The sequence below is a fragment of the Ursus americanus genome, chromosome 24, assembly GCF_024610735.1.
Source record: "Ursus americanus isolate L20-20 chromosome 24, mUrsAme1.1.p, whole genome shotgun sequence".
In the NCBI taxonomy this organism is placed as follows: domain Eukaryota; kingdom Metazoa; phylum Chordata; class Mammalia; order Carnivora; family Ursidae; genus Ursus; species Ursus americanus.
In genome coordinates, this window is record NC_142150.1 from 23,847,635 (window position 1) to 23,870,857 (window position 23,223).

Here is a 23,223-nt window from a genome sequence, read left to right on the forward strand (position 1 = left end):
AGAATAAGCTAGTATTTATTTGATAATTTACATTTTTCTATGGTCTACTTTCATATTCCCAAAAAAGAATACAACTCTCTATGATAATATTGAAATGCAAATAAAATACCCATTTAACAGCTTAGATGTCGTTAGAAGACAAACATCCATGTTTATTTAAAATGCTCTTTATATGTTTACACAATGCTTTATTTTGAATTCATTAGAGAAATTAAATGATTTAATAAAACTAGTGGGCCACTTTGAATAAATGACAAGAATTTCTTACTCAAACATATGGTGTCAGTTGCCCAAGATTCTCAGCCAATTTTGGAAGTTTTCAATATGGGTAGGCTATGTTGTTAAATTAATATGGCAATAAAAATTAAATGACTTGTGGTTTACTTGAAATGTTCTAGCCAAATTGATCCCATGACACTGACCTTAAATCTTTTTCCTTTCCTTTCCAAATGTAAGTGCTTATTCAGGCATTCATCCACTGGATAACTGCTTACTGAACGTTTCATGCAAAGCACTATGCTGGTCAATTTAAGGGACCAAAAATCTGAAATCCTCTTATTTGAGTGCATGTTTATAAACAATTATAATGCAGAACAGAAACTAAGAGTGTCCTAAGGAATCTGCAGATACACAGTTTAAAGAGATAAGAGGAAGAATGACACAGAGAAGATGGAGGCAAGTTTAGAGATAGTCTTTAAAGTATGAATGAAATTTCCAGGTAGAGATATGTTAAGACGGGAATTTCTGGGAGGATCGCCGTTCTAGATGCCAGAAAATGCAGGCAATACAAGGATGACTCCAGGAGCATCCTATGACTAGTAAATACTAGGAATGCAAGAAGGAAAAAAATAATGCATTTAAACAGGCAATCTTTCATCCTAAGAACGCTCTTCAATTTATGACCCAAGTTTAAATATATGTTATAGACTAAGGGTTAATAAAGTATGGCCCAACCAAATCTGCCCCGCTGCCTGCTTTTGTAAATTAAGTTTTATTGGAACACAGTGCTGCCAATTAATTTACATGTTATTCATGGCTGGTTTGGCACTTTAATGCCAAAGTTAAATGGTTGCAACACAGACAAAATGGCCTGCAAGGCTTAAAATATTTATAAACTGGCCTTTTATGTAGATACCTGGGTGGATCAGTCAGTTAAGCATCTACCTTCAGCTCAAGTCAGGATCCCAGGGTCCTGGAATCAAGTCCCACATCAGGCTCTTGCTCAGTGGGAAGTCTGCTTCTCTCTCTCCTTTTGCCTGCCACTCCCCCTGTTTGTGCTCTTTCTCTCTCTCTCTGACAAATAAATGAAATCTTAAAAAAAAGAAAAGAAAAGAAACTGGCCTTTTAAAGAAAAAGGTTGCTGAACACTGTCCTGGATTTCTGTGCAAATATCAATGAGGGACTTGGTATTGGCAAAATAGCTACATGGTATGCTGAAGTTGTGGCATATTTCATTCACTGTAATAGTATCATAGATCCCTTGGGCAATTTCTTCATTTTTCAGCACCAAATGCAAAGGATGATTTAGAAGAAGAATCACATAATTGTATTCTAATGCATCGTTAGTCATATTTGAAGTCTGAAAAGATGTCTTCTAAATGAGAGAATGTTTTTACATTCTGGACTTTAGAAATCACAGAAATGCTATTTTTTCCAATTATTTTCTGATGTTATTAATTCAAATATTATAACTGAGTATGTGAAAAAAAAATAGCCTCTAGAACTCCTCTCTGTCTCTTCACTCACAGTTTAGGTTAGGACTGTTTTTGAGCTCTGGATCCTCTAAGGTATAATTTGCACTGGTCGCTTTTACCTACTTTGAAAGTATATCCTTTCCCCAGTGCCATCAACTCTCTTTTATCAGCAATTCTCACACTTCTGAGAGCGCTCATTCTCACCATGTGGCTGTGAATCTTCTATGTGTATCACATAGTTTGGGGGCAGCTAGCAGTGATGCCCTGGGGTTATTTTCTTTGTGATAGAGAGTTAGGACTCCTCGGAGTCTATTTCCAAGGTGAACTTGGTTCCTGTGGTTATCCACCTGCCTCCTTTAGAATTGCTTCTAAGTCATATATACGATTGCTTCTGAATCCTTCAGAAGACCACTGTGGGTTCTGCAAAGAAGGTTTGAAAACTTCTTAAAAAATGTTATTGGTAAATGTTTTTTTAGGAAATTTATATATATTATATAGTTAGCAATGGATAATAATATTAAAAACAAAACCAAATGATAATCAAGTACAAGTATCTGAGAATGACATGATACTAGAGAGAAATTATTCTCTGAAAGCTTAACGTAACACAATTAAATGATCCCGTTGTTTCACAAGACTGATTTTAAGTTTTGAAAATTGTTCCTTTGGCAATTTGTAGACTGCTGGCAAAGGCTATTAGACGAATATTAGAGCCATATACACGTCTTCCTCAACTTATGATGGGGTTACATCTGATAAATCCATCATAAAATGAAAATAACCTAAGTTGAAAATTCCTAACCTGAGCATAATTGCCTAGCCTAGTCCACCTTAAACATGCTTAGAACACTTACATTCACCTATAGTTGAGCAAAATCATTTAATACAAAGCTTATTTTATAAATTCGTGTTGACTATATCATGTAATTTATGAGTACTGTACTGAAAGTGAAAAGAGAAAGTTGTATGGGTACAGGATAGTTTTAAGTATATCTGCCTTTGGCTCAGGTCATGATCCCAGGGTCCTGGCATCGAGCCCTTCATCGGGTTCTCTGCTCAGCGGGAAGCCTGCTTCTCCCTCTTCCACTCCCCCTGCTTGTGTTCCCCCTCTCTCTGTCTCTCTCTCTCTATCAAATAAATAAATACAATCTTAAAAAGAAATGGACAGAAGATCTGAATAGACATTTTTCCAAAGAAGATGTACAAATGGCCAACAGGTACATGAAAAATATTCTACATTGCTACTCATCAGGGAAATGAAATAAAATTTTTGCCTAGAGAGTGGCCAGGATCCAAATTTTGCTCTGCTAGAAACTTTGCTGTAAATGTCCCAAGTGCTCCACATCCATGAAGCTGGTGAGTAGACAACAGAATGTGGAAACTAGGCCACTGCCAACATCTACACGCCGTGGAGGCCACTAGTCTACTGATACCGCTGGAGAAGGGTGGCATCAACCTCCACATCCACCTTTCAGAACTTATGCTTTCTAACTAATAGGTACAACCCCATTCATGTTAAGAGAAGGGAGAAATTTAGATTTTTTATCTTCCCAACCACTCTGAACAGGAGAGTAAAATAAAGATTGAGAAAGCCTTTGTAAGCATGTGAGACTAAGAAGTTGCTAAAGAAGATATATGAATGGTACATTCTTATGAGAAAAAAAATGTTTAATTTTACTTCTCATTAAAGAAATATAAATTAAAGCCAAAATAAAAATAATTTTCTTCTAATATTTAACGATGAATTCTGAGAAGAATCCAGTGAGATGACAATTCCCATGCACTACAAAAGAAGAGTAAATTGGTAACAGTGTATTGAGTGGTGATTTGACAATGTATTGGATGGCCTTAAAAATGAGTCCTTCCTTTGATACAGCAATCTACTTCTAGGTATCTAGCTTAGGAAATAATGTGGTCTCCAGCTTATGATTAGGAATATTGGTAGTGGCAGCTTTTTTTTTTAATAAGTGTGAAAAATAAGAAAATAACTAGTGCCCAACAAAAAGGGAATAGTTAAATAAGTTATATTACTTCTACATAATCACTTATAGTAAAGCTTTGTAATGACATTGGAAAATGTTCATGCTAAGTGAAATCAAATGGGACACAAAAATATAAAATATGGAGCTAAGTTTACTGGCAAAGAAAGAATAATAATATTGTCTGCTTCTGTTCTCGAACACTTTTTATAGACTTTTTATAAATGTCAGTATCAAAAATAATTTATTTTTTTAACTCATCATTGTTTGTAGCTGGAGGTTTATTTTATTTTATTTAGCCACTGATAGGTTAATAGATTGGGGAAAAGGGAAGTTTTCTATACCAATAAAACCATTAATTGGATCTAAAGCAAAGCATTTATTTATAGGGATATGAACAGAAACAGGATAAAAAAGCTAGTTCATAATCAACATAGACTATGTTAATTCTCATCTTTTTCTCAGGTATTGGTGTTTGCAAGTTCTGCAGGTTACTGTAATAGTAAATTGTTACTCGCTTTTTCATTAAATCATTAGGTTCAATGACCATTTTAGAAAAAGTTGTATGATTTTAGTATTTTAATTTTATTTATGGACTTTTCTAGAAAGCCTAGAGAGACTTTCCTTTCTTTTTCCTTCCCCAGCTTTATTGAGGTATAATTGATAAATAAAATTGTAAGATACATTTAAACTGTATAGTGTGATAATATGGTTTGATACACAGTGAAAGGATTCCCATCCACCCCTCATTGAGTTAACATATCTTCACCTATTTATATTTATTTATTTATTTATTTAGTATTGGTTAGAACATTTAAATTCTATTTAGAATTTGCTAGCTACTTTTTTAAACCTGATTTTTTTTTTTCCCAAATAGAATGCTAGTGATGTTGGAGCTGGTAGTAGGAAGAAAAAGAAAAATCACTGGGCTGAGTGATTTTTCAAAGTTACAGTTATGGTAGGTAGTGTGACATTCACCTGTGTCATTCCTGGTACCTTAATTTTGATCTTTATCTAGAAGAAAGGAGAAATAATGAAGCACAGATCCAAAAATGCAGGGGGAATTCAACTTCCCAAATGTCAGAGAGAATTGAGATTTAGTAACTCAGGTATCCATGGATTCCATTTGACCAATAGGAGATTCTCATTTGTAGAAGGGCCTGCAGTATCTGGGTGAACCAGCATCAGAGAATTTCATTTTGTCTAATAGCCTGTTTTTATTTATTTTATGGACAAGAGCAGTCCTCTCAGAATATATCTTAGTTATGTGGGAAATGTATTTTGTACCTTTGGATTCTGACTGGCTGAAATGAGCTGGTTACCCAAAGCGACCTCATCACACATCAGGGTGGGTAGAAAGATTTCCCTCATAGTGTGTGTCCTGTGGTATATCAAATCTATCCCCTGCCACAGACACCTTCGGGGTGTAAGAGATGCTTAAAACTACCCATGACAACAAAAAGACAAGCCAGTGTTTCTTAGCAGTGAAATGCAATGTCACAGGTGAGAATCAAGACTATAGATTCTTAGTGTGGTTTTAAAGGACATTCTAATGCTGTGCTATGAAGAACTCAATAATAGCAAACTCAGGAGGGGGCAGGATGGCAGTATCAGTAATCGTAAAAATAATGTCTTGGAGACACTGTTTCCTTTGCAAAGAAGTTTAGAATAAAAAATAAAAAACAGATACTGAGTTTGGAAATGTGTTTTGTGATGAGACACATACTTCCAATGGTTCTCTTATATTTCTGCACATGATTTTGCAAAGAGGCATTGATGATTTTCTCCAAACTATCTTTTTAAGGATATTTTTATAGCAAACAGCTTTCAAAGATAGAGATAGTATCTCCCTCTGGGGCAGAGGGCAGATCTCTTCCCTGAAGGGTATGATAAAAATAATGTCTCCCTTTGGAAACACATTTTGGGCAGTTTTGCTAGAAGCCCCCAAAGATATCAGTTTTGTGAACTCTGGGTCCCAGGGCCAAAACTGCATTCTCTGCCTCACCTCTGTGGGACTCTGCGGGACAAGGGGACTAATGTGAATATGAAGCTTATGCTGTCTGCTGGGTCATGAGTAATAAAGATCTTTGCTTCTGACCCACAATCATGTGTCTTCTGACAACATTTGTGAAGCTGTGGCAGGCTAATGGCTTAGCTTACAAGTAGAGAAAAATTTTAGTCTCAACAATTTATAGCTATTAATTTTTAAAGATTTTTTTCTGATGATAAAAACAATATTTTTTGTGCCAGGAATTTGAAAAGTAGAGAAGATACTTAAGAAGGAAAAGAAAAATCCGTAATCTCCACACCTAGAGAAGGGTTATATTTTGATCTTAGCACAAATCTCAATATTGCTCTATATGTACAGACATCATATTATGTATACTTGCAAATAGCATAAATTGCCTTCTGCCTGCTCCTTTTGTCCCCTAAAGTTAGGATGAATATTTCATTAATTTTTTAAACATGATTTTGAATATCTGCCTAGTATTCTCTTTTATTACAACTAAATCATTATTTATATAATCATTCTCTTATTGAATATTTAGGTAATTTAGAGCTTTTAGTTATTAAGAATAATAATTCTACAGTAAGCATCTTTTCATACTCATAGTGTACTTCTCATTTCCATGTAAAAAAGTCTACAAGATAAAATTGCTAGGTCTCAGCAATTTTTCATTTAATATTTCTTCACATGTGCTTTGGTTCTCTCAGGGTTGAGCCAGAAGTTTCACATAATCCGAATCGGCACAGGAGGTGGTTTCTCTAATCCTTAACTTTGTTAGGCTCTTTCTGGGTAAATGGCTTTTGTGGTTTCCTTCTTTCTGGTGGTTTGTTCCAGACGCGTTGATCTGTTTCGTAGGTTCCACTGAAGTCATACTTTTCACCCTTTTCACCAATCACACATCAAGGCTCATCCAATTTCTCTCCATTTCTCTGGCCTCTGTTGAAGATTTCCCTTCAGCCTTTCAAAATAGAGGCACGTGGATATGGGGCAGTAGATTTACTACAGGATCCTGTCAAGATCTACTCTTTAGTTCCTTGAGCTCTTAACATTTTTAGATAGCTATCACTGATAGGAGTTTGTCTCCTCATGGCTTTAGAATGGATAAGTTGTTTCTTATTCTAGAACTAAGGTCATAGTGAATATGCTTTACCAAATTATTCATTCTAGATAATACCATCTTCGGTAAAAAACTACCTGGAGAGTACTCTCATTTTCTATACCTCTCTGATGGCTGTCACATCATCTAAAGTAACAAATGTGACTTCTCTAAGAAAGTTGACTTATCATTTTGCTAATGGGTGGTACATCATGATAGCTTAGGTCATATATCCTAGAGGTCAAGTTTAGGCTCTAATAGACAGGATCTAATTTTACAGTTGTATCAAATTCAAAATAACGGTGACTTTGCCTCTTCCCAAATCAGTATGAATGGCCATAGGGTCGTGTGGCTGACATCATTTGGGGGTAGCACACTGCTGTTCCATCAGCAACGTCCACATAAAGCTTAAATTAGATTTCCCTCTCCACGAAGTGATGAACAGAAAGACAAACCACCTATTCAGCTTTGTGTTTGCATGCTCATATCTGAAAGGAATATAAATGAAGCAAATAATTAAATGACTACAAAAAAAGTAAATAAAAGCTCTTCTCTTCTCCTGACACGAAAATCATCATAAAAAAAAAACAGCCTTCTGAAATTTCTGTTTGCAGCTTTGAGAAGAGGGTTTGGACCCTTTTCAGGCATCCAGCTTAAACAAGCAAAACAAGCAAAAACAAACAAATGAACAAGATAAATAAATCAAAATAAACAAATGAAAAACTCTTGAGTAAATCATGAGGCTCCAGATTGTGTAGTCTTTGTCTCCCAAAGGAATCTTTACTTCCCACGTGTACTTTATAAATACAATTTAAAGATTTCAGGCTATTAAAATATAAAGAGCAAGAATATTTCATCATTTAATCCCAGCACTCCAAAGGCTCTTGTGTGTGCCAGACATCAAACACACATTTATGGGATTAATGAAAAAATTAGAGTTCTGAATCAAGGAATGATGAATGAATGATGGCTGTGTTTTCTTATAAAGATGCAAAATGTGGATGCATGTGTCAAGGGAAACACTACACTGGACAAAGTTAAATAGCCAAGGAAGGCTTTATTCAAGAATATTGCAATAGAGGGGCACCCGGGTGGCTCAGCTGCTAAGCGTCTGCCTTCAGCTCAGGTCATGATCCCAGTGTCCTGGGATCTAGCCCCGCGTGGGCTCCCTGCTCGGTGGCTCCCTGCTCGGTGGGAAGCCTGCTTCTCCCGCTCACACTCCCCTTGCTTGTGGTCCATCTCTTGCTGTCTCTCTCTGTCAAATAAATTTTAAAAATCTTAAAAAAAAACAAACAAAAAACTCCCCAGAATATTGCAATAGAGGAAAGAGGCCAGAACTCAGTCTGGCTCAGTTCCACTGAAACAAAAGGTAACGGGTTTGTCTTCTCTCCACCCCCTGTCTCTGTATCTGTGTGTGTGTGTGCCTCTCTCTCTCTCTGTCTTCTCTCTCCCTCTCTCTCCTCTCTCCCTCTTCTCTCTCTCCTTAACACTAGGGGGAGCTAGTGTAAAGGATAGGAGAGGTTGACTAGTGGAATGTGTCCACCATGTTGAATTTTTCCTGAGTTTGCAAAATGATTTTCTGTATGAGTAGGCTTGCTCACTGGCACCCACAGAAATTAGGCTCCTACTTTTTTTTTTTTTTGAAGATTTCATTTATTTATTTGACAGAAAGAGACAGCAAGAGAGGGGCCACAAGCAAGGGGGGTGTGAGAGGGAGAAGCAGACTTCCCACCAAGCAGGGAGCCCAGGCGGGGTTCGATCCCAGGACCCTGGGATCATGACCTGAGCCGAAGGCAGATACTTAACAGCTGAGCCACCCAGGCGCCCCTAGGCTCCTCCTTTCTTAACAGAGATGTGGAATACATGTTCTAATCTTCCTTGGTGATTACATTTCAAAGGAATTGCTCCCAAATTCTTGATAAAGACAGTCCTGGGTCACAATACTGGCAAGATGATTTTTAAAAATCTGCGTATACCTCAAAGGGGCAAAGAAGAATTTACAAGTTTTCCAAAATAAATGCTCTACAAAAAGGGACGTTTCTTTGGTTGGGAAGAAGACTGTCTAAAGTTTAGTCAAGCTGAGGAGAATGTTAAGGGTTTCTTTGCCACGTGCATCTTCTTCATTTGATAGAAATTGATTACAAGGGAAAATTTCTTCTTCTCCCAGTGTATGAGAACTGGTAACTATTTCCATTATATGAATATTCTGGGAAGGTCAAATATGAGAATATCATTACATGAATTCAGTGAGAATTAAAATACAACTGTTACTTTTTCTCAATGGATTTGCCGCCAGAACACAGGTGTCAGGAAAACCACCTCTAAACCTACACCAGAATGGGAAAGGAAAAGACTCATATCAACATCATTGTCATTGGACACAGATTCGGGCAAGTCTACCACTACTGGTCCTCTGACCTACAACTGTGGTGGGATTGACAAACTATCGAATAATTTGAGAAGATGGCTGCTGAGATGGGAAAGGGCTCCTTCAAATATGCCTGGGTCTTGGGTAAACTGAAAGCAGAGTGTGAATGTGGTATCACCACTGCTATCTCTGTGTCACATTTCAAGACCAGAAAGTATTATGTCACCATCACTGATGCCCCAGGATACAGAGAGTTTATCAAAAACATGATTCCAGGCACGTCTCAGGCCGACTGTGCTGCCCTGATTGTTGCTGCTGATGTTGGTGAATTTGAAGCAGTTATCTCCCAAAATGGGCAGACCTGTGAGCATGCCCTTGTGGCTTACACACCAAGTATGAAACAACTAATTGTTAGTGTTAACCAAATGGATTCCACTGAACCACCCTACAGCCCGAAGAGATAGGAGAAAATCATTAAGGAAGTCGGCACCTACATTAAGAAAATTGGCTACAACCCTGACACGGTAACATTCGTGCCACTTTCTGGCTGGAATGGTGATACATGCTAGAGCAAAGTGCTAACATAACCTTGGTTCAAGGGATGGAAAGTCACCCATAAATATGGCAAAGCCAGTGCAACCACGCTACTTGAAGCTCTGGATTGCCTTCTGTTGCCAACTGGTTCAAATAACAAGCCATTGCGTCTGCCCCTCTAAGACATCTACAAAATTGGTGGTTTTGATACTGCCCGTGTGGGCCAAGTAGAGACTGGTATTCTTAAACCCAGTATGGTGGTCACCTTTTCTCCAGTCAATATTACAACTGAAGTAAAGTCTATTGAAATATACCATGATACCTTGAGTGAGGCTCTTCCTGGAGATAGTGTGAGCTTCAATGTCAAGAATGTATCTGTCAATGATGTTCGTTGTCACAATGTGGCTGGTGACAGCAAAAATGACCACCAGTGGAAGCAGGTGGCTTCGTGGCTCAGGTGATTATCCTGAATCATCCAGGCCAAATCAGTGCTGGATATGCACCTGTGCTGGACGGTCACACAGCTCACATTGCTTGCAAGTGTGCTGAGCTGAAGGAGAAGATTGATCATTGCTCTGGAAAAAAGCTGGAAGATGGCCCCAAGTTCTTGAAATCTGGTGATGCTGTCATCATCGATAGGTTTCCGGGCAAGCCTATGTGTGTTGAGAGCTTCTCTGACTAGCTGGGCCGTGTTGCTATTGGTGACATGAGCCAGGTGGTTGCTGTCGGCGTCATCAAAGCAGTGGACAAGAAGGTAGCTGGAGCTGGCAAGGTCCCCAGGTCTCCCAGAAGTTCAGAAGGCTAAATGAGCATTATCCCCAATACCGGCCACCCCAGTCTTATCCGTGGTGGAAGAACGGTCTCAGAACTCTTTGTGTCAATTGGTCATTTAAGTTTAATAGTACAAGACTGGTTAATGTTAACAGTGCATCATAAAACCTTCAGAAGGAAAGGAGAATGTTCTGTGGGCCATTTGGGTTTTTTGGTGTGTATGTGGCAGTTTTAAATTATCAGTTTTCAAAATCAGTACTTTCTAATGGAAACAATTTGACTAAAAATCTCTCACAAAATTTTGAGACCCATTAAAACAAAAGTTTAATTAGAAAAAAATGTATAACTATCGAATAACAAATCACTTATGTGTTATTTAATAGAAAAAGTTTTGTGCGTGAAGTATTTCTGTCTTTAATCAGCTGGTATTAAATACTAATCCCTTAATCTTTTTTAATTTTTTTTTTTTTTATCCCATTGCTTCTGTTGGTGATAGCCATGCTGGATTGCAGCCCCTGCTGAGTCTCCATGCTACAAAACCTTTCCTCTGATTTGAAGCCTGAGGCATCAGAGGTAAGTGAGAAGTGGGTTGTCATTTATGTCAAAACTTTTCATCTTTGTCATTGTTAGATTTCACACGTTGTCAGTTCATGTCTCAGCTTTTCTTGCCATGCCTCTTGTATGGCTCTTCCTCTTTTCTTTTTAACAGGAACCAACTTGTTCCTGCATCTTCTTCTTGGCCATAAGCAGACATGCTTAAATATATCATGGATGAAGGTGAAACTAAAATTTCTGATCATCCCAGATTGGTTACACATTGTGTCAAATATAAGAAAAGTACTTGAAGGACAATATACTTTCTAAGATGATGACAGTTCATTGTATGGATGAGATTTCCATTTGAGTTGAGTAGAATGTTCTTTACACATGTGAAATTAACTTAATTAGCATATGGTTTTGTTTTAAAACTATAAATGATATAAATTTAAAATGCTCATTTTGAAATAAAATGAGCACACCTTTTAAATTTATGAGACAACATATTGTCATTGAGTAAGGTTTATTTTTTCAAAGGAAGTTTCCAAAGCCTCAGTTTTACCTTCTGTATAATAGAAATAATGTTTGATGATAAATGTTGTATTAGAACAGAGTGGATGCCTTGCATTAGGAAAATGCAAGAGTATATGAGAAAGAGACCGTGATGAAATCTTAGAAAGATAAGGATTTTTATTTAAATGTGAAGTTTTCACAGTGATATCTCTAAAAAATAAAAAAAAATGGTATCTAAGAGTAACTTATTTTCAAATGCACTTAAATCATTAGTCAGGTGGCACTGCGTTTATCGCATGATTATAGATGCTACATCAGAGGAAAAACAGCTTGCCTCCCTCAGATAAAGATATGTGCTCTCTCCGTTCCATGAAGACAATTGCTTCTGGCTTTGTTGTAAATAATCCTATGTTACTTGTTTCTTATAATTCTAAAACATAAGTAATTTTTTACTTTAATATAACTACAAACATATAACCCTAATTAAATTGATTTGCAGATATAAGGTAAAACTTGAGTATTTATAGAAAGATTTTCAGGACAGTTCTATATGGATAATCGAACTGAGCTGGAGATGTGCATTACCAAGTGCAACATAAAGTGGGAATTTTGATAGAGTCATAGGTGCCACAATGTGGCCATAATTTCCTCAACACATATCCTTACACTGGGTCGGAGAAAATGCATGCCTCCTAACATAGCTAAAAAGCATCTACCTGATAGGAATTCAAATAAGAACTAGACTGTTGTACTACATCCAAAATCAAATTTCTATCAAATCAATTACAAACTAAGTTGAAATTACTTAGAATGTTTAATTTGCTCTTTTCAAAATTTCATTCAATTTTCTTCATTTTTTTATTCAGCCAACAAACATAGAACTGAGTTAGAGTTCAAATAGAATTAAGGTATCATTGGGGTACCTGGGTGGCTCAGTTGGTGAAGTGTCTGCCTTCCGCTCAGGTCATGATCCCAGGGTCCTGGGATCAAGCCCCTAAGTCCGTGTCAGGCTCTCTCAGCGGGGAGCCTGCTTCTCCCTCTTCCTCTGCCTGCTGCTTGTGCGCTCCCTCTCTCGCGCTCTCTCTGTCAAATAAATAAATAAATAAATAAATAAATAAATAAATAAATAAATAAAATCTTAAAAGAATTAAAGATATCATCATATGAAATTAGAAAGTTCTACATTTGAATTATAGCTCTGTATTCTATAAATTATGCTACTGTTTTTTGTGGTAATTAGATGACCATTAATTGTCCACTGTTATCTGCTGAGATGTTTTATTTGAATATGAGTAAGTCAAGGCTTACATGTGATTGACTCTAGGATACAGTTCAGTCTTTAGTATGTCTTGTGTTTTCCTTGGTAGCTGGAGTCTATTCTACTGTGCCTTGGCACCTGGTATTCCCAGTATTGTGATAACCCTTTGTCATTTCATGCTGTCTTTTGGAACACAGAAATTATTCTACTCTCTCCACATCTTGCTAGAGTCATAGGGGAACCTCAATAAAATCAAACCAGGACCATATAGCCATTCCAACTATGGGTGTTTTGCTTCCTTCCTGGGCTTTACCTGAGAGAAGCAGCAAAAATCCCCTGTCCTTGGATTTTAAAAACACTAGTTTTGATCATTACCTTACTCTAAGCTGAGTCAGGGTGGAAAGGGGCATGGGGAGAATAGATGTAGAGTGGAGGACAGTTCCTTTTTAGAAACCTGTAAGCATTTATTCACTCCATATTTCAAGTTGTAGAAGGAGAACTAGTAGTTCTTCACTAGTCCTCCAAGTCATAGTGTAAATAGTGAAAAACTAAGGAGCATAACCCATTAATAGGTTTGTGTTTATGACTGTGTCACAGGTAACACAGAATTAATTGAAGAATCATTTTAACTGCTTAGTCATGAATTATTCTTCTGGTGGCAAAATCACCAAAGACCAGGAGATGCTGGTTAACCTAATTTCTGCAGCTTGTGATTGATCTGATGGTTACAATGTGATTCTTAAAAAAATTATTTAGCTTCTCGTTAAAGACAGTACTGAACAAAATTAATTGCTACTTTGAGGAATTACTGTAACCTAGCATAATATTCTTAATTTCAATAAGATACCTTGTTTCTTTGTATATAATAAAACAAAGGCTTTAATATCTCTCTCTGTGTGTGTAAGAAATGGATAACCCATAGTAATTTCTAATAACTTGTAAAGTTTAGTTTTGTTGAGCATTGTTCTGAATCTTAGAAGATTTTTGGTATTTGACTAAATGAATTCTTTCAAGTAGCAAGTAGTCTTCCCCTGACACTAGGCAGAAAGATAGACATTTATGTCAGAATAGCCAGGGGGAGGAAAAAAAAAAAAAAAGAGGTAAGGTTAAAATAAATAAATAAATAAATAAATAAATAAATAAATAAATAAATAAATAAATAAATTTAAAAAAAAGGAAGAGGGTTATAGAGACCTCTGGAGTAGAAGTTGTCTATGGCATTGTTCCATTCTGTTGGAGGTTCCTTTAAGCTAATTATGCCACCGATTAGAGAGCCAAGTAGCAGAACAACCACCGTCACCTCACCCCACACCTACTCCATCTACTTTGTTGGGTTACATTACCCAGACCCTTCACTGCCCACTCCTACTTATTCACTGAGTCACCGCAAACGTTGCATCTTTGAACACAAAGCACAAGGGGTAGTGTTAATATGTTTAAGAATTTGAGGTGGCGGGGCGCCTGGGTGGCACGGCGGTTAAGCGTCTGCCTTCGGCTCAGGGTGTGATCCCGGCGTTATGGGATCGAGCCCCACATCAGGCTCCTCCGCTGTGAGCGTGCTTCTTCCTCTCCCACTCCCCCTTCTTGTGTTCCCTCTCTCGCTGGCTGTCTCTATCTCTGTCAAATAAATAAAATCTTTAAAAAAAAAAAAAAAAGAATTTGAGGTGGCAAGATTTTGAATTGACATTCTCTCTCCTCATCTCCAACGCCCAAAAGAGCTAAGCAACTAGACATAAGTTCTAAGGAATACAGGACGCAATTATAAAACACCTAACACATTTCTACTTTTAAAGTTGAAAGGTAGTTTGTTCCTCAAATACTCATCAATATGTCTCTTTTTCTATGCATTTCTACTTGCAGCATTTGATAATGTTATTCTGACTTGATTTTGAATGCCCCGTCTTCTTTCTTTTTATCTTCTTCTTGTATTATCATTTTTATATTATATGATTTATTTCCTCAGGTTGCATACACATTTTGACATAAAAAAGATTAGAAAAACAATAATCAAATAAAAAATCTTTTGAATCTTGGAATGTGACTCAGCATATTTTCCAAAACCTTAAGGGTTTTATCATATTAGATTTTGGAAGTCAGTTTGTGAGATAGGAAAGTAATTATTGGTGTACCTGTGTATTTCTTCTTCCGTTTATATAGGACCCTCGAGGCCATCCTGAAGGTGCTAAGTAGTTTGAAGTATGATGAAAGACATAGGGAACAGCATCTTTTTATCTGCAGGGATACCCTTGTCATAATGTTGTACAGACTTTGAAAAGTCAAGGTTAAAGCCAATTTAGTTAACATTGGGGAGTGTAGCTTTCATTAAGTCTTGAATTTTCATTCATACCATTTTACAAGTGGGACAGATAGCTCTGTGACAATTAGGCAAGCAAAATGGATGTGTTTTTGAGTGAGCTACTTATCAGAAGACAGTAAGCATTTGTTTTATGAAGGACACATTGCTGTCAACCTAACATTTAAAAAGAATAAGTTTATGAGTGTCTCTTTTTTTCAACAATGATGTAAACAGTGTCTAATTTCTTTCAACCCAAGGGTCTGATTTATCAGCATTGCACTCATTAGTTGTTGCTGTTGTTGTTTTTTCTTTAATAGTTTTGCTTGGTACAGCTTTCCAACAGCATTTAGGGAACTCTAACAAAGACAGTGTCTCCAGAAGAATCGTTTGCGGGCATTTCTGCTGTCGCAGAGTTAGGCAAAGCTTCCATATATTTGCTGCTAACAATTAGTACTTATCCTGGTAAAATCACAAAACCTATTTGCTAACCTGATATTTACTATAAAGTTTCCACTCCAGTAAGGAACACACCTGGTATTGTTTATGTTCCATGGTTCTATCCTCACCCTCCCCACAAAACGCTCCCAAATCAACTTCAGAATAATTCTGCAAGAAAAGAGTTATATGGGGATTCTATAAGCCCCATGACTTCCATCCATGAAAAAAAAAAAATACACATGCTCTTTATACTTCTATCATGTTAAAGGAAATGGACTGAAAATAAAAGCATTGAGTATTTGTAAGGTTTGTTTTCCTGAATTATGTTAACTGTCAGCTTCAATTTTTATTTGTTTTTAAGACACAATTTGGAAAGTATTCAAGGCCTATAATTTTCTCCCAGAACACCTTTCTTTAAACACATTGTATTTATTTCATTTTATATTTGTGGAGGTAAGATGCATGGTAAAACGAAGAATGGTATAAAACAACTTTTCAAGAAAAAATACTTAAAAATAATTCTCTAATATAAACGAATTACATATAATCAAAGTTTCCTAATGATAATATAAATTAAGTTTCATTTATAATGTATCCAAAGTAAAGAAATTTACTTTTAAAATGTAAATTGGGGCACCTGGGTGGCTCAGTCAGTTAAGCATTGGACTCTTGATTTTGGCTCAGGTCATGGTCTTAGGGTCCTGGGATCAAGCCATGAGTTGGGCTCTGTACTCAGTGGAGAGTCTGCTTGAGGATTCTCTCTCCCTCTGCCCCTTCCCCTCCCCCTGCTCATGTGTGCTCTCTCTCTCACTCTCCCTCTCAAATAAATAAATAAATCTTTAAAAAATTAAAATGTAAATTAAATCTGAATTAAATCTTTCAGAAGACAGAAATATTAAAATTCGAACAATAAAACTTTTGGACATGGCTGGCCATTGACACATTAAAAAGGCACAGTATAAAAATTTGTTAAGTGTTATTGATAGGGAATTGTAAGTATATACTTTTCACTTTCCAAGTAAGTGTGACACTGAAAAGTTTCTCATATAGGATGTAAAACAGTCTACTTATTACAGATTTGATTAGAGTTACAGTTTATATGATACATTTTAAAATATTTTGTTTCTGGTAAGTTTTATTTCTTTCCACACCCCATATGCTGTAGGACATAGGATAAGGTATATGTCTTACCTGATTCTCATTTTCATATCCAAATTATTGCCACCACCACCTCCCCCCCCACTCCTCAAATAAATGAATAATGATTTATTTGAATCCCGTGGCATAAAATTATCCAGTCAACTTACCTCTCAGTCACTCTTTCAATCCCTGAAAACTTTAATATGTTTCACTGTCTTTACCTCAATCACTACTTCTGTCATTCTTGTGGAGTTCACTATCCACAGAATCCACCCACTTTCTCTGAGTTTTTATTAATGTTTTTACCTCCAATCTGATTATCATTTTTACCCTAGTGACTGTTCCCACAAGAGTATTTTCCAAATATTGCCATTACCAACAACCATGCCATTTCCAGTCTCTGAATTTTTCATTATCTTATTCTTTGACTTCACCTTATCTTTGAGGCTTACTTCCTCAAATACACCAGTCTCATATTGTGACTACACTACTCTCTTTTTGTCCCACTGTAATGTGTCCTCCCTCTTATCCCTACTTCTCTTCTTACCTAATTTACAATCCAGTGTTTATCACTTTACCCCCTTCTTCACCAACCTTGCCCTACCCTGTTGTTCCACTGCCTAGCCAAATACCTGTGAAATTCAGGTATGTCTCCACATGTACATCCAAGCAGTTCAATGTAGCTGGAGGGAAAAAATATATATATGGGAACCTACTGAGTGACATCTCTTTATTTAAGATCACAGTACATCTGACACCCAACTACATTTTGCTGCTTTACTTACTTTTTCTGTTATCCCCAAGAATATTCCCAAACCTTCTATCTCCCCCTTAATCCATTCTAAATCTGTTTTTCTATGTGTTTCTTATTCCCTTGATAAATAGTTCTAAGACTATCTTCCCATCTACCCATTACCTAAATCTAACAACTCACCAGAGTTTATACCCATTACTTTTTTTTTTCTTGTTGTAGTGCACTGACAAACTATTCAATACAGTGGCAAATGGAAGTGATCACAGCATTTATCCTTGTCTTGCTCCTAATTTTAAAAAAGGCAAAAGTCTATGTCTAATTTGTCTCCTTTGAGATTTTTATCTTCCATAGTCTTTGTGTAAATATTGGTAATTCAATGAAGGGAATCATTTGAAGGTGACTCATAATCATATCTGACTGGTTGATTTCCTTCTTTGAACCTCAGTCAGGCCCTACTTGAGTCAATCATGATCATTGTTTCCTAATGTATTCACTTCATTAGTTCACATATGTCCTGTTTTTGTTTATTTATCCAGCTACTTAATTATTATATGTTTGGATCAGTAAGAACATAGGAGCTCCTGCAAGTATTATGGAAATAAGGATTGCATATAGGAACGAGAGGTTACACATAGGTGTGTAGAGTTGGGTGAGAAAATGCCTGGATCTGTGGCCAAAAGATCAGAAACTGCTTAGTGTGGTTTTGATCTGAAGTGCTGGAGAGGAGAAAGAAAACAGACAATTTGGGAAATCTGAGACTCTACTTCCACAAATAAAAAAGGGGGTAATGGCCAGGTCTAAATAGCTGCCAGCCTTTGTAGAAGTTTCTGTTATCTTTGCAAGTTGACAAGTCACTCACCACTTCTGACCACAACAACATCTGACAGCTACAAACAGTTTAGAATATTAATGGCCTCAATTTCATGACTGCCTTTAAACTTTAGGCAGGTACCTCTTGTGAGCAAACTAATCAAGATCCATATTGGGAGGGGAATTCTGGAAAATACTGGCAAAAGTGATGACGCTTGGTTGAACCAAATAATTTATTACAGTGTATCTCTTTGCCAATGCAGCACTCACACATGTCCCTCATAAATATATGTAATTTCTGAGTAAAGACACTGATTAAACACATTTTCAGTTTAACTGAGTGGAAAGAACTAAAACTAAAGACATGCCAACACTCTCCCCAAAAAGGAAGTGCAACGACTCATAGAATCTCCAGATGATACTTGTTCTTTTTCTTGTTAAGTTACACTTTCCCTTTGATACCCTTTAATTTAAATATTATTTTCAGATTTAACCTCTAATAACACATATTAGAGTTAAGAGAAGAGAAAAATAATTTGTTAATATATACAAATAATATCAAAGCAAAGAAGTAAATGCATAAATAATATAGCAATCAATAAAGCGGTAGCAGATAGTAATTACAAGTTTCTTATTCTGGTATCTATTCTATATCTGTAATCTGGTTACAGTGTCTAACCTGTTAGGGCAATTCAAACTTCTTTATTAAAGTGTCTACACTATTAGTTGTCTCTCTTGTGTTTGGTTACTGTAGTTTTCAACTCACTATAAGCATAAGACATGGGATACTTGAGAATTCCCAGAAAAATCTCATGGTCACAGTCATATTCTAACTTATTCTTTCTCCTCGTGCAATAACAACCTAATTTCCCCATCACAGATAGGATTAATCGTCATGGTCAGCCCAGCAATCCTTTTCTTTGTGCTGCTCTGCTTCCGGTCAAATGGACCACCCGTTTTACTTGTTTGAAGTATTTCTTCCTTAGATCATAATAGGTAATAAACAAAGCAAATGTGATTTCCTTGTTTTGTTTCCTGTAATTATGTATCATGGCTATGGTATAAAGGATACTATTATATATCAGGGCATATACAGTATCTGGCAGAACACTACTGCAGGGGCGCCTGGGTGGCTCAGTTGTTAGGCGTCTGCCTTCGGCTCAGGGTGTGATCCCAGAGTCCTGGGATCGAGCCCCACATCAGGCTCCTCCGGTGGGAGCCTGCTTCTTCCTCTCCCACTCCCCCTGCCTGTGTTCCCTCTCTCGCTGGCTGTCTCTCTCTCTGTGTCAAATAAATAAATAAAAATCTTTTAAAAAAATAACACTACTGAAATACCTCAAGGTGTTGTCATTTAGCTGCTGCCATGACAGTCTTCCAAAAGGCTATAGCATCTTTTTATCAAGACAGCTGCTTCAAAGATATGGGCAAAAATACTAAGATCTGCGAACATGTCAAGCATGAGAACCTTGTTTTTGAATTTCTGTAAAATTAATTTCCTAGAGATACGTTTTGGGGTCTGGAATATCATGAACAAAACTAGGGCATTCTGTTAGCTCTCCAGGTGAGAGTTTGGGCAGAAGCATTAGTAATATTGCTCGTGAGTTTATACCCAGATCTATTCCTGTTCCAGAAAGTACAGACAGTTCCCCTTCAGCCAGGTAGCTGCACGGTCTACTGGGAAATGATGCGATATCAGGGTTATTCTCTGCTGATGATAAATTGTCACTGAAGACCATGTGGGCTGATCGACTATATAGTTGGTAGTAAGTCACCTGCCATCTAGTTTGCCCATGATAATTTCTGTACTTGCCACAGTGAGTCAGTTGGTTTAAGGCAAAGGTGCCTGGGGAAAGAGGCTCACCAACACCAGCAGAAATCAGTCATTTTGTCCACATGATTTTTGACCACCTCCTGTACTGAAGATGTTGTTGGTGAATACATTTACCTTAGATATAAATGTCATCACACTTTATGCCCATTCAGGGAGTTTCAGCCAACATCTCTTCCCTACATCTTGATGCTTTTCAACTTTATTCTTTTGAACTTTTTAATCTCCAGACCAAGCACTAGACACTGTTTATGAATCAATGTATATCAGTATCTCTAGCCATTTCCCTTTAAGAAGTGAACAACCGTGTACTCTCCTTAAAGTTCTGCCACCGAGAGGTGTTCTCTTCACTTCACAGGGCTACTCCCCAGTGGGGCTACAGTGCTGTATCCATTCACTTTGAAAGGTGCAAATGTCTTATTAGGTCCCTCAGGGCCTGCCGAACTCTCCATTCCAACATTTCTACTGTCACAGATACTTTATGCACCATGCAACTGACTGAGTCATATGGCTGAAGTGACAAAGCAGCTTCTACAGCAACCTGAATTTGTTGAAAAGCTTCCTTTTCCTCTTGGCCCTTTTCAAGTGATCAGTAAATGTGTTTAAGGAGCATGCAACAATGAAATATATATTGCCTCTGAAACCCAAAGATGCCCAGCGGTACCTGTGTTTCTTTTGTTAGTGGTAGGGGATGTCACATGTATCAATTTGTCCTTTCATTTGGAGAGACTATCTTACTCTGCTCCAGACTACTAGACCCTTGGCATTGCAGTGAAATGGCAAGTTCTTTAATTGTGTAGAATTTTCTTTCCACACTTCGGCACACATGTATGTTTCACGAATGTCTAATCAATATGGTGTCATCAACATAGAAGACCTACGCTTTGTCCTGTGGAATGAAAGATGGTCAGTATTCCTGTAGGCTACATTATGACAAAATGCTGGAGAGTTGATATGTCCCTACAGTAATGCAGTAAGTATTTTCATAGACAGGTGAGAGAAAAGTGAGTCCAGTGGTCTTTACTAAGAGGTAGAACTAAGCCACTCATAAGATCATTGGTTGAATACCAGATGAGGTTGGTAGAAAAACCAATTCTGGAATAGCAGATGGAATAGAATAAACATCTGATTAAGTTCATGTTAATCCACTATTGGTCTCCAAAATACATTTGTTTTTGTACAGACCACATAGAGGTATTAAAGAAAGATATAATAAAGATCCCTATCTTTGTAATTTTTAGTTGAAGGGGCATTCAGCTCTGAAATTCCTCCAGAATATATTATTGCTACATTGGTTAGTAGACTACTATACTTTGATTTCCACAGTACATTCTGGACTCTGGAAAATAAGCATAGAATGGGCAATGATATAACAAGGTTCTTCCTCAAGAGAACCTGTTTTTTTCTCCTGTGTTCACAGGGCCCTGGATCTTTGAATTTGTTAAATCTGAAAATTTTGTGAGGGGTCATAATCTTCAATTGTAGTGATTCGAGTTCGCCAGACCTGCAAACGTTGCAGGATTTCTTTTCCTTTTGTGCCCACAGTTCTTGGTCACGCCACTTTGAAGAATGAAGAGGGGAGACCAGACGAAGAGTGGTGGGCAGCAAAGTAAAGTTTATTGAGCGGTAGTACAAAGCTCCCAAAGAGGGAGGGGACGTGAGAGGGTTGCCACCAGAGTTTCTGAGTCTAGGGGGTTTTTATGGGCTTGTTGGCAGGCTTTTAATCTAATTAACCCTACCTGCACCTGTCATCCAATCAGGTTTTTGTCAGTACCTATCCCATGGGAAAGGGTGGAGGGCTCCTTCCAAGGTGGTATAAAATCCTTTTAAGGGTGGTTTCTTGGGGGGAGGGGGGCTTGTCCCTGCCTGCCTGCCTTCCTGCCTGCCTTCCAACAATCCTTCATCACTGCCAATATTTCTCTGTCCAGATTAATAATTTTGTAAGCAGTCACTTAACTTTACCTTATGATATTTATGAGTCTGTAATTTCAGTTTTTCTTCACAATCCAGTCACCTGAAAGTAGAGTTTGAGGTTTGTTTTTCAGAAATTTCAACCTTGTGGCTATAGGAGATCAGTGTTCATTTTTTTTCTGTTTATATCTGGATTCTCTATAGTTTGTTTATTTACTTATTTATTTTGAAGAAAAACTTTATAGAGGTTGACAGTCTTCCAGCAGGGGTTCATCCTTTGCTATAGAGAAGGAAAGGTGACTGATCATTTTAAAGCAAAAAGAGAAAGAACCCAGTTGAAAATGGATGGCCAGTTTGGTAAGGATCAGTCTAATTCTGTTTTTTTCTCCACTTCTTAGAGCATAAGTCTCCAGGGCTTCCAACCAAGAATCTAGTTTATATATTATGGCCTCTCCTTCTGGCCTGTCCTGAGCATTAATCTCTTATCTTCCTAGCAGGGCGAGACTATCACAATCTGTCTTTGCTTTTTCACCTGCCTTTACCTTCACATTCCAACTCCCTTCCTATACCGCTGCAGATTTCATTCAATGCCTTGAGGGGAGAATTGCCAGGTGTCAGGCCCAGTTAATCCACTCTTCTTTTTTCTCTTGGATGTTGACCACTGATGTTTTCACAAAAAAAAAAAAAAAAAAAAAAAATGCTAATCGGGTCACCAAAATTTTAGCTGGTTTCCCTGTGCCCCTGAAGTAGCCCTCTCTCAAGGGCCAGACCCAGATTCTCAACCTGTTGAGTGATGCCAGAATCAGAAAAACATCTTCAGGCAAAATGTTCCATGATTATCCCTTTCTGTAATCTTGGTCTGTCTAACCCATTGTTTTGTCAGCTCTCTGATGAATTTATATAGATTTTTGTCATTGCATGTTTTGATATCGCTTTACGAGTTGAATTCTTTTGGAAGAATTATTTGTCTACTGCAAGCTACTTTAGGAAAAAGACAAGCTTTATATTCATCTTTCATTTTTGGTCAATACTTTCATCATATTTTCCCCAAGTAGAGTCTATATTCATATCCCACCAGGATTACATGAAAGTACCCATTTTCCCCTCAACTGTCAGCTCTAGATCTTATTAAAAGATTGTTTACTATTTGCCAAACAAAAGAATGGAAAATTGTCTTATAATGCTTTCCATTTGTCTTTTATATATTCAAGTGAAATTGAACATCTTATAATATTATTTACTTTTCATTTTTTTCTCCCCTCCTTACATCCTTCCCATCCTCCCTCCT

At 37.2% G+C, this 23,223-nt stretch overlaps 1 long non-coding RNA gene and 1 pseudogene across 1 annotated transcript in view; both read left to right on the forward strand.

Moving 5' to 3' along the window:
- The window catches only part of LOC148107859 (uncharacterized), a 213,007-nt gene that overhangs the window by 18,411 nt on the left and 171,373 nt on the right, over positions 1-23,223 (forward strand). Inside the window, exon 2 of the long non-coding RNA XR_015721511.1 lies at positions 10,947-11,023. This is a non-coding gene — a long non-coding RNA (uncharacterized LOC148107859). The remainder of the gene's footprint in view (positions 1-10,946; positions 11,024-23,223) is intronic.
- LOC123799408 (elongation factor 1-alpha 1 pseudogene) lies at positions 9,115-10,615 on the forward strand (annotated as a pseudogene).